General features: G+C 54.2%; 1 pseudogene; it reads right to left on the bottom strand.

The window, feature by feature from the left end:
• Positions 1 to 8350: 8350 nt before the first annotated feature.
• On the bottom strand, positions 8351 to 11343 carry LOC129137299 (uncharacterized; annotated as a pseudogene).
• Positions 11344 to 19143: the final 7800 nt, after the last annotated feature.

Raw genomic sequence — 19143 nt, 5'->3', positions numbered from 1 at the left:
TGTATCCCCCAGATGGAAGACACTGGGTGTGTCTAGTGTAGAGTGTAGGTGGATCCCCAGATGCAGGAGACTTGTTATTTCTATTTTACAGTGTAGGTTAGATGTCTCTTGTTGTGCTCACTGGATATTTCTTTGTAGAGTGTAGCTTGCTTCTCCAGGCAGTGAACATGGGCATTTTCTCAGGTAAAGGTTATGTTACAATGTCAGTGTGTATTGGGCTGTGGGACACTGGCTGATTCCATGACAGCCGTCTGTTTGGCCTTGATTGTGCTTAGGTGGCTGAATTTTGCCCTTTCTGAAGGTGTCTTCCATATCTGTCACAGGTGTCTCTTCTGAGCCTCATCTGTGCTAGTTTGGCATCACCTGGAACAGCCCCTCTGTTTCCAGAGCAGCCTCCTAGGCTTTCCAGTGTGGCCATTGCAGCTGACATGGAGCTCCAAATCCCATTCCTCACTTTTGTCGACAGGCTGCATTGTGAAAGACACACGTTTAATCTCTCTTTTATTTATGGAGGTTCTATGGTGAAACAGGGTCAGAGGGTGGGAACCTAACCTGCTTAAATCCTTCCTGTAATTCCTTCCTTCCTTCCTTCCCTCCCTCCCTTCCTCCATCCCACCCTTCCTTCCTTCCCTCCCTCATTCTTTCCTTCCCTTCCTTCTCTCCTTCCTTCCTTCTTTCCTTCCTTCCCTCTCTCATTCTTTCTTTCCCTCCCACCCTTCCTTCCTTCCCTCCCTCCTTCTCTTCCTCCCTCTTTCCCTTCCTTCCTTCCTTCCCTTCCTTCCTTCCTTTCTTTCCATTCTTCCCCCCTTCCTTCCTCCCTCCCTCCCTCCCCTCCTTCCTTCCTTCCTTCCCCCACTTTTTTTTCTTTGACGGAGTCTCACTCTGTGGCCCAGGCTGGAATGCAGTGGCACAACCTTGGCTCACTGCAACTTCTGCCTCCCAGGTTCCAGCAATTCTTCTGCCTCAGCCTCCTGAGTAGCTGGGACTACAGGCGCCCGCCACCACACCTGGCTAATTTTTGTATTTTCGTACAGATGGTGTTTGGCCAAGTTGGCCAGGCTGGTCTTGAACTCCTGACCTCAAGTGATCCGCCCGCCTCGGCCTCCCAAAGCGCTGGTATTACAGGCATGAGCCACTGCACCTGGCTGAGAGACGTTTTTAATCTCTTTTTTATTCATAGAGTATCTATGGTGAAACAAGGTGATGGGGTGGGAACCTAACCTGCTTAAAACCTTCCAGAAATTTCTATCTACACAGATCCCCAAGGTCACGCTCATACACTGGACAGGGCTGCTGCCTCCTTGTTCACTGGGGACTGGCATCACACTGCCTCACCTGGTAGAGACCTTCCTATGACCCCAGGCACAAACCTTCCATTTCTGGCATCCTCCAAGACTCTGGCATGCTCAGATATTAAACAGCCAATTTTGGACCATTAAAATAAAAAAAAAGAGGTGGGGGAGAGGAGAGGGGTGGGTGGCTGTGAATGTACTTAGGGAATTCAGCCTGGTCCTGTCAAAAATCATTTCTGATTTGGCCATCGAGAGCTTTCAGGGCCACATAGCTCCCCATCACTCTGGCTGAGGCGGAGCTTCTGTGTTTTGTTCCAGATGTGAAAGATCATCTTAGCAGGGAGAAGATCCTCATTAAGGCAACCAGATTCTTGAAGCAAAATAAAAAAGGAAAAACAAGAGAGAGAGAGAGAGATTATTGGCAAGGCCAACAACGCTAGCAATTACCTTCATCTTTCATCCAGCATTTTGGCAAGCACAGGAACTCACATCTGAAATCCATTGCCACAGCCTATCATCTTATCAAAACCTGGTGCCATCAGGAGGCACATTCATGCCGCTGTGTTTTTAAGGTTTAAACAATTTGCAATGTATTTCAGAGATGACTGAGATGCAAACGGAGGGAACACAGGTTTTGTGAGTCAGTCCCTTACTTTTCTCTTGCTGTACGTTGAGAACAAGTGAAATCCGTTGCTTTCACCCTGCTGGAAGCAAATCCAACTCATCACTTCACATAACGCTGTGGGTATGATTCCTGCCACAGCTGATCAGCGGGTCCTGGGGTTGACGAGGCTCCATCAGCCCCAATTAGCAGTGAGGATGTCAACTTGTCAAGTATTTTTAAGGCTGGGAAGCTGCAGACAACCCTTACCAATTTCTCTGGGAAGCCAGGGGCTTGGATGCCCTCCCCTCTGCAACATCTGTACTTTATAGAGTAAGTTAATGTGAAGGCAAATGCTGGGCACTCAGGAAGCTGGGCAGGCAATTTTTTAGGATTATTCCCTGGGGAATCTAAAAGGACAACACCATCACTGCTTTTCGGAGAAACTCCAGGCTTTTCTGCTGGCAAAATAACAATTAAATGGAAACAGGATAATGAATCATCCCATTTCAATGAGGTTGCCAGTGATGCCTGTTTTAGAGAAAGTCTCTCTGGCTGCCAGGCTACTGGGCTCTCTGTCTGTTCTGCAGGGTTAGAGCTGGGTACCTCCTTTTGGTAATTGTTCTTGCCAATGGAAGGCTAGCAAAGAGGCCCTAAAAGGGTGGAAACGACCCTAAAAGGCCCACATCTCCATGCAGGGGAGCTGGAAAATATGAAGGAGAACTGAGGGTGCTCAGACGTTCAAAGGCCATATACTCCCAAATCCCTGGACACCAGTGAGTTTTTGGGAGTGAAACCAGGACCTGTGTTCCACTCTCTGTGACACACATTCTGGAAATGGATGGTTCTCACCAGGGGAGAAAGTATACTGAATGGCTGGGCCACCCCACCCCGTTTTTTTTTATTTTTATTTTTTGTGAGATGGAGTCTCGTTCTGTTGCCCAGCTGGAGTACAGTGACATGATCTCGGCTCACTGCAACCTCTGCCTCCTGGGTTCAAGCGATTCTCCTGCCTCAGCCTCCTGAGTAGCTGGGATGATAGGCACCTGCCACCATGCCCCGCTAATTTTTTGTATCTTTGGTAGAGATGGGGTTTCATCATGTTGGCCACACTGGTCTGGAACTCCTGACCTCAGGTGATCTGCCTGCCTCAGCCTCCCAAAGTGCTGGGATTACAGGCGTGAGCCACTGTGCCTGGTCTTTTTTTTTTTGGAGATAGAATCTTGCCCTGTCAATCAGCCTGGAGTGCAGGGGCGTAATCTTGGCTCACTGAAACCTCCGCCTCCGGGGTTCAAGCAATTCTCCTGCCTCAGCCTCCCAAGTAGCTGGGATTACAGGTGCATGCCACCATGCCTGGCTAATTATTTTTCTCTAATTTTAGTAGACAGGGGGTTTTCACCATGTTGGCCAGGCTAGTCTCGAACTCCTGATCTCAGGTGACCCTCCTGCTTCAGCCTCCCAAAGTGCTGGGATGACAGGTGTGAGGCACCTCTCCCAGCTTCTCATCCCGGTTTCTGTAAGGACATTCTGGAAACCACACAGAACTCAGTGTCATCCTGCAATTTCTTACTTACCTGAGTGGACTGCTTTGGACACTTGCTGTTTTCACAGTGTGGACCTGGAAGGGACTCCTGAGTCTAACACAGACTCCAGCCACCTGGGTTTCTCAGAGTCACCAGTGCTGGCACAGATCTGAGTTGAGCATCATTGCCCGCATCCCAGGTGAGTATCTGCACTGGGTGACAGGTTCTAATAATGTGTGGCTGGGCTCCACTCATTCCCTCTGGGCTCATTACTGCAAAGTATTATTCACCAGTTAGCAAATTGAAAGTAGAAAAATCGGCCAGGTGTGGTGGATCATGCCTGTCACCCCAGCACTTTGGGAAGCTGAGGCGGGCAGATCACAAGGTCGCGAGTTTGAGACCAGCCTGGCCAACATGGTGAAACCCCATCTCTACTAAAAATACAAAAATTAGCCAGGTATGGTGGCAGGTGCCTGTAATCCCAGCTACTTGGGAGGCTGAGGCAGAAGAATTGCTTGGACCCGGGAGGTGGAGGTTGCAGTGAGCAGAGACCTTGTCACTGTACTCCAGCCTGGGTGACAGAGCTGTCACCTGGCCTCTTTAATATCCAAATGGGAAGCTGAAAACAATTTTCCATCCCACACATACTCCTCCTGCAGTATCTCCCCAGCTTTTGTGGGGTGGATGGGCAATGGGGAGCCAGTCATATCTTAAGCAAAGGGGTCCAGAGCCATGTTTGTGACAGGAAAGCCCACCTCTGCAACTGCCAAGATGTTGCAACACTTCCCAGACATTGACCTCTACGGTGATGGAGCTGCCAAGCTGGCAAGCAGGATTCACACCTAGCAGCTTTGCAAAGTGCTGGGTTAATGTATTTTTCATGATATATTGTTTGTTTTTGTTTTGTTTTGTTTGAGACAGAGTCTTATTGTGTCAGTCAACCTGCAGAGTGCAGTGGTGCAATCTCAGCTCACTGCAGCCTCTACCCTCCAAGTTCCAGCGATTCTTCTGCCTCGCTGGGATTCTCCTGAATAGCTGGGATTACAGGCCTCCACCACCATGCCCAGCTAATTTTTGTATTTTTAGTAGAGATGGGGTTTCACCACGTTGGCCAGGCTGGTCTCGAACTCCTGACTTCAGGTGATCCGCCCGCCTCAGCCTCCCAAAGTGCTGGGATTACAGGTGTGAGCCACCACATCTGGCCCATGATATATGTGGTTTGTTTGTTTGTTTGTTTGTTTTGAGACGGAGTCTCGCTCTGTCGCCCAGGCTGGAGTGCAGGGGCGTGATCTAGGCTCACTGTAAGCTCCTCCTCCTGGGTTCATGCCATTCTCCTGCCTCAGCCTCCTGAGTAGCTGGGACTACGGGCACCTGCCACCACGCCCAGCTAATTTATTTTGTATTTTTAGTAGAGACGGGGTTTCACCGTGTTAGCCAGGCTGGTCTCGATCTCCTGACTTCACCATCCGCCAGCCGTGGCCTACCAAAGTGCTGGGATTGCAGGCTTGGCCTCTGTGCCTGGCCTATGTGTTTTTAAGGAGGCCGGCCTGAGTGTAGTCTTCCTTGTTGAAATGTGTCTCTAAGCAGGTTCCTGGCTCCTGGACTTTCTGGGGCAGGATCTCCACCCTGTCCCTGGGCAGCCCAGGGGCTGACCCGGAAACTGTGAATTCAGCATGCTCAGCAAAGCCTGCAAAGCCATCCTCTTCTGAACAAAGTTCAGACTTCGATTCCCCTGTTCTTAGATGTCAGGCATAGAGCAGAGCCTTGTTAACCACAGTCACAGTTTCATACTGAATTGTTACAAATTAGTACTTATTCATCCTGCATAACTGCAGCTTGGTATTTTTAACCAACACCTCTTCATTTCCTCCTGCTGACGATCAGCGTATATCCATAGAAAATCATCACATTGGCCGGGCGCGGTGGCTCACATGTGTAATCCCAGCACTTTGGGAGGCCGAGGCGCGTGGATCACGAGGTCAGGATACAAGACCATCCTGGCTAAAACGGTGAAACCCTGTCTCTACTAAAAATACAAAAAATTAGCCAGGGGTGGTGGCGGGTGCCTGTAGTCCCAGCTACTGGGGAGGCTGAGGCAGGAGAATGGTGTGAATCCAGGAGGTGGAGCTTACAGTGAGCCCAGATCATGCCACTGCACTCCAGCCTGGGTGACAGAACGAGACTCCATCTCAAAAAAAAAAAAAAAAAAAGAAAATCATCACATTCTGATATATGTGTTTTTTTTTTTTTTTTTTTGAGATGGAGTCTTGCTCTGTCGCCAAGGCTGGGGTGCAGTGGCACGATCTCGGCTCACTGCAACCTCCACCTCCCGAATTCAAGCGATTCTCCTGCCTCAGCTTCCCAAGTGGCTGGGACTAGAGGTGCACACCACCACGCCCAGCGAATTTTTTGTATTTTTAGTATAGACTGGGTTTCACCGTGTTGCCCAGGCTGTTCTTGAACTCCTGAACTCAGGCAATCCGCCTGCCTCGGCCTCCCAATGTGCTGGAATTACAGGCTTGAGCCACCGTGCCGGGCCTATGTGTTTTTAAGGAGGCCAGCCTGAGTGTGGTTTTCCTTGTTGAAATGTGTTTCTAAGCAGGTTCCTGGCTCCTGGACTTTCTGGGGCAGGGTCTCCACCCTGTCCCTGGGCAGCCCAGGGGCTGACCCAGAAACCGTGAATTCAGCATGCTCAGAAAAGCCTGCAAAGCCATCCTCTTCTGAACAAAGTTCAGATTTCAATTCCCCTGTTCTCAGATGTCAGGCATAGAGCAGAGCCTTGTTAACCATGGTCACACTGTTTCATACTGAATTGTTACAAATTAGTACTTGTTCATCCTGCGTAACTGCAACTTTGTATTTTTAACCAATACCTCTTCGTTTCCTCCTGCTGATGATCAGGGTATATCCATAGATAATCATCACATTGGCCGGGTGCAGTGGCTCACACATGTAATCCCAGCACTTTGGGAGGCCAAGGTGGGCAGATCACGAGGTCAGGATATGAGACCATCCTGGCTAAAACGGTGAAATCCTGTCTCTACTAAAAATACAAAAAATTAGGTGGACATGGTGGTGGGTGCCTGTAGTCCCAGCTACTGGGGAGGCTGAGGCAGGAGAATGGCGTGAACCCAGGAGGCAGAGCTTGCAGTGAGCCAAGATTGTGCCACTGGACTCCAGTCTGGGCAACAGAGCAAGACTCCATCTCAAAAAAAAAAGAAAAAGAAAAAAGAAAATCATCACATTCTTTTTTTTTTTATTTTTTATTGAGAGGGAGTTTCACTCTTGTCGCCAAGGCTGGAGTGCAGTGGCACAATCTCGGCTCACTGCAATCTCCACCTCCCAAATTCAAGCAATTCTCCTGCCTCAGCTTCCTGAGTAGCTGGGACTACAGGCGCACACTGCCACGCCCGGCTAATTTTTTGTGTTTTTAGTAGAGACGGGGTTTCACCGTGTTGCCCAGGCTGTTCTCGAACTCCTAAACTCAGGCAATCAGCCTGCCTCGGCCCCCCAAAGTGCTAGGATGACAGGCGTGAGCTACCGTGCCCAGCAATATATGCAATTTTTAAACAGTCAATTAGACCTCAATAAAGCTGGGGGATGGTGGGGGGGAAGAAATACAGAAATACATTCCCCTTCCCCAGAACCAAGGACAAAGCCTTGCAGACCTAGGGCTGCAGTTTAGACCCTCGACTCATGGAGGGGCTACTTCAGAATTGCTCACAAAAAAAGGCTGTGGGACCGGGCATGGTGACTCACGCCTGTCATCCCAGCACTTTGGGAGGCTGAGGTGGGCACATCCCCTGAGGTCAGGAGGTCGAGACCAGCCTGGCCAACATGGTGAAACCCCCGTCTCTACTAAAAATACAAAAAAAATAGCCTGGCATGGTGGCGGGTGCCTGTCATCCCAGCTACTCAGGAGGCTGAGGCAGGAGAATCGCTTGAACCCAGGAGGTGGAGGTTGCAGCAAGCCAAGATGGTGCCATTGCACTCCAGCCTGGGCTGCAGAGCGAGACTCCATCTCACATACACACAAAAAGGCTGTGAGGAGGCAGATAATTTGTAACAATTCAATCCTGCAGCTGTCCACCTGCAAAAGCATGGAATGGTATTTGATGAAGCCTTTTTTTTTTTCTTCAGATGGTGTCTCGCTCTGTTACCCAGGCTGGAGTGCAATGGCACAGTTTTGGCTCAGTGCAACCTCTGCTTCCCGGGTTCAAGTGATTCTCCTGCCTCAGCCTCCTGAGTAGCTGGGATGACAGGCACCCACCACCACGCCTGGCTCGTTTTTGTATTTTTAGTAGAGATAGGGTTTCACCATATTGGTCAGGCTGGTCATAATTAACGTCTTGTTGGGTTTAACTCGAAATGCAAAAATGTTGAGTCTGTACAGCCTATATTTGTAGATTTATTGCAGTTCACTTCCTTTGGCTGCTAGACCACACATAACTCATGGCAAACTCCAGAAAAAAAAAAAAGACAGAAAATAAACAAAAACAAAAACAGAGTTTCCACCATTCCATCATTCCCCTTCTTTATTCATTCTGTTTGGTGCCTTAAAAAAAATCATTAAAGAAAACATATATAAAATGTAGATTTACCGTTGACATTTTTAATTTGTACTCAAGACACTCATCTGCTCAGCGCACACTGTAGTGAAAGACACCGTCTGCTGTAACTTAAAAAAAGTGTGTCTGGGCCGGGTGCGGTGGCTCACGCCTGTATTCCCAGCACTTTGGGAGGCCGAGGCGGGCGGATCACAAGGTCGGGAGATAGAGACCAGCTTGGCTAATACGGTGAAACCCCGTCTCTACTAAAAATACAAAAAATTAACTGGGCGTGGTGGCCGGTGCCTGTAGTCCCAGCTATTTGGGAGGCTGAGGCAGGAAAATGGAATGGCGTGAACCCAGGAGGCGGAGGTTGCAGTGAGTCGAGATCCCACCACTGCACTCCAGCCTGGGCAACAGAGTGACAGAGCGAGACTTTGTCTCAAAAAAAAAAAAAAAAAAGTCTGCCAAGGAGTTTTGCTGCACCCATGAAAGGAAGAAAATGGTCCAGGTAAAGTTTTGCTTCACCCATGAAAGGAAGAAAATGGTCCAGGTAAAACGGCCATCGGGATGTAACAAAAAATTGTCAAAGATCACACCCTATAGAGGTGGCTGATTTGATACAACAGCCAGTGAACTTTTTGACGACAAATATTGCAGACTGCAAGAGACACTTCTTGTTCACGGAAATAGAAATAAAGCATGGTGTCTGCGCCCGGCTTTCTGCTGTAAGCTGAAGTATTTCACGGCAGCAGGAATTCGGCAACCCACCGTTTACACTCCACCCTTTAAAACGGCTGAGTGGGGTGGGGACCTGCCTTTGGGGAGAAAAGCAAATTTTATTTAAGCCCCTGAAAGAGGAGTGGGTTGGCCAGGCGCGGTGGCTCACACCTGTAATCCCAGCACTTTGGGAGGCTGAGGTGGGTGGATCACTTGAGGTCAGGAGTTTGAGACCAGCCTGGCCAGCATGATGAAACCCCATCTCTACTGAAAATACAAAATTAACCAAGCGTGGTGGCACATGCCTGTAATCCCAGCTACTGGGGAGGCTGAGGCAGGAGATTAGCTTGAACCCGGGAGGTGGAGTTTGCAGTGAGCCAAGATCATGCCATTGCACTCCAGTCTGGGTGACAAGAGCAAAACTCTGTCTCAAAAAAAAAATAAAAATAAAAATAAAGAGTTGATCTCCTAGGAATTAACACCACAGTGGTGATTACCAGAAGCTGGGGAAGGGAGGGAGAAAGAAGGGATGGAAAGAGGTTGGTCCACGTGTACAAAGTTACAATTAAATAGGACTAAATTACATAGTTTTATTTCTCCTCAGGGTGACAATATTTAACAAGAATATATTGAATATTACAAAATAGTCCAAAGAGAGGATTTTCTTGGAAGGAAGTGTGGGAATGGGGTGAAGGATAAAAGACAACAAATTTGATACAATGTATAGTGTTCGGGTGTTGGGCGCACCACGTTCTCACAAATCTCCATTGAATAACTTATGTAACCAAATACCACCTGTACTCCAATAACTTATGGAAAAATAAAGTTTTTAAAAAAGATACATATTGCAGAGCATGGTGGCTCATGCCTGTAATCCCAGCACTTTGTGAGGCTGAGGGAGGTGGATCACTTGAGGTCAGGAGTTCAAGACCAGCCTGACCAGCACGATGAAACCCCGTCTCTATTGAAAATACAAAATTAACCAGGCGTGGTGGCACATGCCTGTAATCCCAGCTACTTGGGAGGCTGAGGCAGGAGAATCACTTGAACCTGGGAGGCGGAGGTTGCAATGAGCCAAGATCATGCCATTGCACTCCAGCCTGGGTGACAAGAGCGAAACTCTGTCTCAAAAAAAAAAATGCATATTCCTCAGCCAGTGGAAAATGAGATTTCTGAGCAGCTGGATCTGATAATTACCATGAGGTGTCATTACATGATATACACGTGCTTGGAAACATTATATGTCATAAATGTGTACAATCATTATGGAGTTTTTTTCTTGAGACAGGGTCTTGTTCTGTTGCCTAAGCTGGAGTGTGCAGTGATGCAATCATGGCTCAGTGCAGCCTCAACCTCCTGGACTCAAACCATCCTTCCACCTCAGCCTCCCCAGTAGCTGGAAATACAGGTCTGCACCAGTCGGTCCAGCTAACTTTTGTACTTTTTTTTTTTAAGAGATGGGATCTTGCTATGTTTCCCAGGCTGGTCTTGAGCTTCTGGCCTTGTGATTCTCCCACCTCAGCCTCCCAAAGCGCTGGGATTACAAGCATGAGCCACTGTGCCTGATCTGAACGATGATTCTTAAAAATAAAATAAAACTTTAGAAGAGAAGAAAATCTAATGGTGGTTTTTGTCTTTTCATTGGCTCTGTGTTACTTTGTAGCTGCAATTTTTCTTTCCTTCATTAAGTCAGCTCCAAATTTGCAAACTCAAGTGAAGGGTAAGTGAGTTTTCTGTGTATCTTCTTGGCATGGGGTGGTGAGTGTGTGTGTGTGTACGTGTGTGTGTGTGTGTGTGTGTGTGTGTATTTGTATGTCCAGGGTTCCTCCACATCCCTGAAGAGACTTGGGGCTCCTTAATATCCATATAATTTCTATTTTGAGCAGAAAGAGGAAAAGTCAACATTTTGGAAACTCCAAACTCCACCAGGGGCTTGGCTGAAACAGGTGTGTGTCGTTTCTCCAACCAGCCAGCTCGCCTGTGAATCTCAGAACTTATGTTAATGAGAGTTGCCTGCCCACAGCTCTTCTATGAATAATGTTTTTGTATGTAAAGGAGAAGCAAAAACATTTTTTTGACCTCTTGGAGCATGAAAATCAATAAGAAGTTGATAAAGCAAAGTCTGTGCCTGCTGAAAATAAAACAAGTGTAGTTTATTTACCCACCGAATCCTTCACGTTGTCAGACCTGCATCGAGATGATTTATAGACCAACACCCCACGAAATCATTTAAAGCAGATTAGATTCCTAGGACAATCCTCTCTAATATGACAAGCTGATAGAGGCTGACAGGTAACTAGGTTGTTCAGGATGGCAAGCCAGTCCCAGAAATTCTGATTAAATTAAAATATTAATGGTACCACTGGGAGAGGAAGATTGAGTTGAGGTGGGCGAATTCTGTGAGGACCGAGGTGCAAACACCAAGTCACAGTCGCTGTGCTGGAAGCAGAAGCCTGGGGGTGCCAGAGGAAGTTACCTTTGCTAAATCCGAAAGCAGGGCCTGCATTGCGGTGCTGAGGGCAGGGTGGGGACAACTCACCTGCCAGGCTCAGAAGGGAACACTGAGCTTCCCTAATCACCTCCTCTCTCTCGCAGCTGCAAAGGTGATGGCCGGAGACCCTCGTCTCTGCAGCTCTTAATTCTCCAGTAGCCTCTCCCATGCCCTCTGCAAATGCCCGTTTGCAGGGCACTTTAACCCAATCTGAAATTGAGCCTCCAGCACCGTGACTGTGTACAGACTCTCTAGGAAACTGTCTTGTGCCGGCTGGATGAAAGCTTATTGCTGTGTGTGTGTGTAGTGTGTGTGTGTGGTTTTGTTTTTTCCCTGCAGAGAAAAATGCAAAGAATCTTGCCCCGGCCACAGGAAAAGGAGATTCCTGAGCAGTGTACCTTTTTTCTTTCTTTCTTTCTTTCTTTCTTTCTTTCTTTCTTTCTTTCTTTCTTTCTTTCTTTCTTCTTTCTTTCTTTCTTTCTTTCTTCTTTCTTTCTTTCTTTCGTCTTTCTTCTTTCTTTCTCTCTCTTTCCTTCTTTCCTTCCTTCCTTGCTTCCTTCTTTCTTTCTTTCTTTCTTTCTTTCCTTCCTTCTTTCTTTCTCTGTCTCTCCTTCCTTCCACCCTTCTTTCTTCCTTTCTCTCTCTCCTTCTTTCTTTCTTTCTCTCTCCCTTTCTTTCTTCTTTCTTTCTCTCTCTCCTTCCTTCCTTCTTTCTTCCTTTCTTTCTCTCTCTCTGCTTCCTTCTTTCTTTCTCTCTCTCCTTCTTTAGTTCTTTCTCTCTCTTTCTTTCTGTCCTTCCTTCCTTCCTTCCTTCCTTCGCTTTCTTTCTTTCCTTCTCTCTCTCTTTCTTTCTCTTTCTTTCTTTCTCTCTCTCTCTCCCATTCCTTCCTTCCTTCCTTCCTTCCTTCCTTCCTTCCTTCCTTCCTTCCTTCCTTTTTCTCTCTCTCTCTTTCTGGCTGGCTGGGTGGCTTGGCTGGCTTGTCTGGCTGGCTTGGCTAGCTGGCTGCCTTGCCTGGCTTGGCTGGCTGGGTGGATTGGCTGGCTGGCTTGGCTGGCATGGCTGGCTGGGTGGCTTGGCTGGCTTGGCTGGCTTGGCTGGCTAGGCTGGCTTGGCTGGCTTGCTGGCTTTGGCTGGGTGGCTTGGCTGGCTTGGCTGTCTGGGTGGCTTGGCTGGCTTGACTGACTGTGTGGCTTGGCTGGCTTGGCTGGCTTGGCTGGCTTGGCTGGCTGGGTGGCTTGGCTGGCTTGGCTGGCTGGCTGGCTGGCTTGGCTGGCTTGGCTGACTGGTTGGTTTGGCTGGGTGGCTTGGCTGGCTGGGTGGCTTGGGTGACTTGGCTGGCTTGGCTGGCCGGGCGAGCTTGGCTGGCTTGGCTGGCTGGCTGGCTTTGGCTGGGTGGTTTGGCTGGCTTGGCAGGCTGGGTGGCTTGGCTGGCTTGGCCGGCTGGGTGGCTTGGCTGGCTTGGCTAGCTTGTCTGGCTGGTGGCATGGCTGCATTGGCCGGCTGGGTTTCTTGGCTGGCTTGATTGGCTGGCTGGCTTGGCTGGCATGGCTGGCTGGCTGGCTAGGCTGGCTTGGATCGCTGGCTGGCTTTGGCTGGGAGGCTTGGCTGCCTTGGCTGGCTGGGTGGCTTGGCTGGCTTGGCTTGCCTGGCTGTCTGGCTGGCTTGGCTGGCTGGCTTTGGCTGGGTGGCTTGGCTGTCTTGGCTGGCTGGCAGGCTTGGCTGGCTTGGCTGGCTGTGTGGCTTGGCTGGCTTGGCTGGCTGGCTGGCTTGGCTGGCTTGGCTGACTGGCTGGCTTGACTGCCTGGCTGGCTTTGGCTGGGTGGCTTGGCTGGCTTGGCTGGCTAGGTGGCTTGGCTGGCTTGGATGGCTTGGCTGGCTTGGCCAGCTGTGCTGGCTTGGCTGGCTTCGCTGGCTGGCTGACTGGGTGGCTTGGCTGGCTGACTGGCTTGGCTGGCTTGGCTGGCTGGATGGCTTGGCTGGCTTGGCTGGCTGGCTGACTTCGCTGGCTTGGCTGGCTTCGCTGGCTTGGCTGGCTGGGTGGCTTGGCAGGCTTGGCTGGCCTTGCTGACTGGGTGGCTTGGCTGGCCTGGCTGGCTGGCTGGCATGGCTGGCTGGCTGGTTTTGGCTGGGTGGCTTGGCTGGCTTGGCTGGCTTGGTTGGCTGGCAGGCTTGGCTGGCTGGCTGGCTTGGCTGGCTTGGTTGGCTGTGTGGCTTGGCTGGCTTGGCTGGCTGGCTGGCTTAGCTGGCTTGGTTGGCTGTGTGGCTTGGCTGGCTTGGCTGGCTGCCTGGCTGGCTTGGCTGGCTTGGCTGGTTGGCTGGCTTGGCTGGATGGCAGGCTTTGGCTGGGTGGCTTGGCTGGCTTGGCTGGCTGGGTGGCTTGGCTGGCTTGGATGGCTTGGGCGGCTTGGCTGGCTTGGCTGGCTGGCTGACTGGGTGGCTTGCCTGGCTGGCTGGCTTTGCTGGCTTGGCTGGATGGATGGCTTGGCTGGCTTGGCTGGCTGTCTGGCTGGATGGGCAGGCTTGGCTGGATGGCTGTCTTGGCTGGCTTGGATGGCTGTGTGGCTTGGCTGGCTTGGCTGGCTCTGTGGCTTGGCTGGCTTGGCTGGCTGGCTTGGCTGGGTGGCTTGGCTGGCTGGGTCACTTGGCTGGCTTGGCTGGCTGGCTGGCTTTGGCTGGGTGGCTTGGCTGGCTTGGCTGGCTGGGCAGCTTGGCTGGCTTGGATGGCTTGGGCGGCTTGGCTGGCTTGGCTGGCTGGCTGACTGGGTGGCTTGCCTGGCTGGCTGGCTTGGCTGGCTTGGCTGGATGGATGGCTTGGCTGGCTTGGCTGGCTGGCTGGCTGGCTTGGTTGGCTTGGCTGGCTGTCTGGCTGGATTGGCAGGCTTGGCTGGATGGCTGGCTTGGCTGGCTTGGCTGGCTGTGTGGCTTGGCTGGCTTGGCTGGCTGTGTGGCTTGGCTGGCTTGGCTGGCTGGCTGGCTTGGCTGGGTGGCTTGGCTGGCTGGGTCACTTGGCTGGCTTGGCTGGCTGGCTGGCTTTGGCTGGGTGGCTTGGCTGGCTTGGCTGGCTGGCTGACTGGGTGGCTTGCCTGGCTGGCTGGCTTGGCTGGCATGGCTGGCTGGGTGGCTTGGCTGGCTTGGCTGGCTTGGCTGGCTAGGCTGGCTTGGCTGGCTTGCTGGCTTTGGCTGGGTGGCTTGGCTGGCTTGGCTGTCTGGGTGGCTTGGCTGGCTTGACTGACTGTGTGGCTTGGCTGGCTTGGCTGGCTTGGCTGGCTTGGCTGGCTGGGTGGCTTGGCTGGCTTGGCTGGCTGGCTGGCTGGCTTGGCTGGCTTGGCTGACTGGTTGGCTTGGCTGGGTGGCTTGGCTGGCTGGGTGGCTTGGGTGACTTGGCTGGCTTGGCTGGCCGGGCGAGCTTGGCTGGCTTGGCTGGCTGGCTGGCTTTGGCTGGGTGGTTTGGCTGGCTTGGCAGGCTGGGTGGCTTGGCTGGCTTGGCCGGCTGGGTGGCTTGGCTGGCTTGGCTAGCTTGTCTGGCTGGTGGCATGGCTGCATTGGCCGGCTGGGTTTCTTGGCTGGCTTGATTGGCTGGCTGGCTTGGCTGGCATGGCTGGCTGGCTGGCTAGGCTGGCTTGGATCGCTGGCTGGCTTTGGCTGGGAGGCTTGGCTGCCTTGGCTGGCTGGGTGGCTTGGCTGGCTTGGCTTGCCTGGCTGTCTGGCTGGCTTGGCTGGCTGGCTTTGGCTGGGTGGCTTGGCTGTCTTGGCTGGCTGGCAGGCTTGGCTGGCTTGGCTGGCTGTGTGGCTTGGCTGGCTTGGCTGGCTGGCTGGCTTGGCTGGCTTGGCTGACTGGCTGGCTTGACTGCCTGGCTGGCTTTGGCTGGGTGGCTTGGCTGGCTTGGCTGGCTAGGTGGCTTGGCTGGCTTGGATGGCTTGGCTGGCTTGGCCAGCTGTGCTGGCTTGGCTGGCTTCGCTGGCTGGCTGACTGGGTGGCTTGGCTGGCTGACTGGCTTGGCTGGCTTGGCTGGCTGGATGGCTTGGCTGGCTTGGCTGGCTGGCTGACTTCGCTGGCTTGGCTGGCTTCACTGGCTTGGCTGGCTGGGTGGCTTGGCAGGCTTGGCTGGCCTTGCTGACTGGGTGGCTTGGCTGGCCTGGCTGGCTGGCTGGCATGGCTGGCTGGCTGGTTTTGGCTGGGTGGCTTGGCTGGCTTGGCTGGCTTGGTTGGCTGGCAGGCTTGGCTGGCTGGCTGGCTTGGCTGGCTTGGTTGGCTGTGTGGCTTGGCTGGCTTGGCTGGCTGGCTGGCTTAGCTGGCTTGGTTGGCTGTGTGGCTTGGCTGGCTTGGCTGGCTGCCTGGCTGGCTTGGCTGGCTTGGCTGGTTGGCTGGCTTGGCTGGATGGCAGGCTTTGGCTGGGTGGCTTGGCTGGCTTGGCTGGCTGGGTGGCTTGGCTGGCTTGGATGGCTTGGGTGGCTTGGCTGGCTTGGCTGGCTGGCTGACTGGGTGGCTTGCCTGGCTGGCTGGCTTTGCTGGCTTGGCTGGATGGATGGCTTGGCTGGCTTGGCTGGCTGTCTGGCTGGATGGGCAGGCTTGGCTGGATGGCTGTCTTGGCTGGCTTGGATGGCTGTGTGGCTTGGCTGGCTTGGCTGGCTCTGTGGCTTGGCTGGCTTGGCTGGCTGGCTTGGCTGGGTGGCTTGGCTGGCTGGGTCACTTGGCTGGCTTGGCTGGCTGGCTGGCTTTGGCTGGGTGGCTTGGCTGGCTTGGCTGGCTGGGCAGCTTGGCTGGCTTGGATGGCTTGGGCGGCTTGGCTGGCTTGGCTGGCTGGCTGACTGGGTGGCTTGCCTGGCTGGCTGGCTTGGCTGGCTTGGCTGGATGGATGGCTTGGCTGGCTTGGCTGGCTGGCTGGCTGGCTTGGTTGGCTTGGCTGGCTGTCTGGCTGGATTGGCAGGCTTGGCTGGATGGCTGGCTTGGCTGGCTTGGCTGGCTGTGTGGCTTGGCTGGCTTGGCTGGCTGTGTGGCTTGGCTGGCTTGGCTGGCTGGCTGGCTTGGCTGGGTGGCTTGGCTGGCTGGGTCACTTGGCTGGCTTGGCTGGCTGGCTGGCTTTGGCTGGGTGGCTTGGCTGGCTTGGATGGCTTGGGCGGCTTGGCTGGCTTGGCTGGCTGGCTGACTGGGTGGCTTGCCTGGCTGGCTGGCTTGGCTGGCTTGGCTGGAAGGATGGCTTGGCTGGCTTGGCTGGCTGGCTGGCTGGCTGGCTGGCTTGGCTGGCTTGGCTGGCTGTCTGGCTGGATTGGCAGGCTTGGCTGGATGGCTGGCTTGGCTGGCTTGGCTGGCTGTGTGGCTTGGCTGGCTTGGCTGGCTGTGTGGCTTGGCCGGCTTGGCTGGCTGGCTGGCTTGGCTGGGTGGCTTGGCTGGCTGGGTCACTTGGCTGGCTTGGCTGGCTGGCTGGCTTTGGCTGGGTGGCTTGGCTGGCTTGGCTGGCTGGGTGGCTTGGCTGGCTTGGATGGCTTGGCTGGCTTGGCTGGTTTCACCGTCTGGATGGCTTGGCTGGCTTGGATGGCTTGGCTGGCTTGGCTGGTTTCACCGTCTGGATGGCTTGGCTGGCTGGCTGGCTTGGCTGGCTTCGCTGGCTGGATGGCTTGGCCGGCTTGGCTGGCTGGCTGACTGGCTTGGCCGGCTTGGCTGGCTGGCTGACTGGCTTGGCTGGCTTGGCTGGCTGTGTGGCTTGGCTGGCTTGGCTGGCTGGGTGGCTTGGCCGGCTGGGTGGCTTGGCTTGCTGGCTGGCTGGGTGGCTTGGCTGGCTTGGCTCGCTGGGTGGCTTGGCTGGCTTGGGTGGCTCTGTGGCTTGGCTGGCTCGGCTGCCTGGGTGGCTTGGCTGGCTGGCTGGCTTCGCTGGCTGGGTGGCTTGGCTGGCTTGGCTCGCTGGGTGGCTTGGCTGGCTTGGGTGGCTCTGTGGCTTGGCTGGCTCGGCTGCCTGGGTGGCTTGGCTGGCTGGCTGGCTTCGCTGGCTGGGTGGCTGGCTGGCTTGTCTGGCTGGGTGGCTTGGCTGGCTTGGCTGGCTGGGTGGCTTGGGTGGCTTGGATGGCTTGGGTGGCTTTGCTGGTTGGCTGGCTTGGCTGGCTTGGCGGCTTGGGTGGCTTGGCTTGCTTGGGTGGCTTTGCTGGCTGGCTTGGCTGGCTTGGCTGGCTTGCCTGGCTGGCTGGCTTGGCCGGCTTGGCTGCCTGACTGGCTTGGCTGGCTTGGCTGGCTGGCTTGGCTGCCTGGCTGACTTGCTTGGCTGGCTGTGTGGCTTGGCTGTCTTGGCTGGCTTGGCTGGCTGGCCGGCTTGTCTGGCCGGCTGGCTGGCTTGGGTGGCTTGGCTGGCTGGCTGGCTTGGCTGGGTGGCTTGGCCGGCTGGGTTGCTTGGCTGGCTTGGCTGGCTGGCTGTCTTGGCTGACTTGGCTGGCTGGCTGGCTGGCTTTGACTGGGTGGCTTGGCTGGCTTGCCTGGCTGGGTTGGTTGGCTGGCTTGGATGGCTTGGCTGGCTGGCTGGCTTGGTTGGCTTGGCTTGGTGTGTGCGGCAGCCGAGGCTGGGGCTGTGACTTCTACAGAGGTTGGCGTGACGGGGGGCATCCCTGCCCTCCAAGGGTCTGCCTGTGTGTCATGGGGAACATGGTTCGAGGCCCCTCCTGTAGCCACACAGCAGTGTGTTGCCGCGTGAGTGGTCTTGTCTGCAGGCTTTAGACTCAGCCGGATCGTTTTGTGCCACGTGGGGTCTGCGCCGCCCCAGGGACTGCATCTCTTTCAGCCACAGGATGTGCATCTTAGGGTTGCAGCAGACGGGGCTCCTGTGCCATGTGGGGTCCAACCCCTTGGCCTGAGCAAGGCGGCCAGTGGGCATTGTGCTGGTGACGACCTCCGGCCTCTGCTCCTTCCCCGGCTCTGAGTCATAAAGGCCTCCCAGTCCCACCTGGGAGCCGTGTCTCCTCTAGGAACTGCTGGGCATGGCTGGGTCCGGTCTGCCTCATTCCTGCATCTGATGCCCACCAGTTCTTCCCCAACTCCCCCATTCTCTATCTCCTCCTTCTCCATCTCCTCCGTCTCCCCCGTCCCCTCCGTCTTGCCCATCTCCATTTCCTCCAACTCCCCCTTCTCCATGTCATGGCTGCCCAGGCTCCGTCCCTCTGCAGGCTCGGTCCCCCCTTGTTCTGGGCAGGGCTCTGGGTGCCGGTCTGGTGCCAGTGCTGGGAGCCTGTGGTGCCTGTCACCCCTGCTCCACCTTGAGCTGTGTCCTGTCCCATGAGGAGGTGCCCCGGGACCTCAGGGCTGCAAGCCATGGCTGGGTCCGGCTCTGCCTCATTCCTGTATCTGATGCCCCCCAGTTCTCCCCCATTTTCCCCTTCTCCATCTCCTCTGTGTCTCCCGTCTCATGGCTGTCCAAGCCCCATCCCCCACCCAGGCTGGGTCCCCTCGTTCTGGGAAGCCTGTCTTGCCATGCCCATCCCTGCCGCCCCTCAGGACAGCGCTCTGGATGCCGGTCTGGTGCCAGTGCTGGGAGACTGTGGTGCCCGTCACCCCTGCTGCACCTTGAGGAGCTGTGTCCTGTCCCACAGGGAGGTGCCCAGGGACCTCAGGGCCATGGCTGGCATCGTTGCTGTGGAGCGGCTGTCACCTTTCATGGTCGTCCTGCAACTGAGCTCCTGCTGCTTCTGGGTGAACCTGGGGCTGCCCCCGTGAACACTCTTGGGTCTGACATGAAGGGACCCATGAACACTCTTGGGTCTGACATGAAGGGACCCTGTGAGGGAGGGGTGGGGTGGGCTGGGTCCCTGCATGGGGATCGCCAAGGGGTGATGGCCATGAAATGCCGGGGACCCAAGATTGTCATTCACAGAGGGTGAGGTGGGGATGCCAGAGGCGCCTCTGCCTGGAACACCCTGGCTTCTGTCCTAGCAGGACGCTGGATGCTGGCCACGGTGAGGGTGATGCAGGTGCTTTTCTTGTGGGGTCCCT

This window comes from Pan troglodytes, chromosome 18 (assembly GCF_028858775.2).
Source record: "Pan troglodytes isolate AG18354 chromosome 18, NHGRI_mPanTro3-v2.0_pri, whole genome shotgun sequence".
In the NCBI taxonomy this organism is placed as follows: Eukaryota; Metazoa; Chordata; class Mammalia; order Primates; family Hominidae; genus Pan; species Pan troglodytes.
Note: the sequence above shows the minus strand (reverse complement) of the source record. Positions and strands in the feature narration are given on the sequence as shown.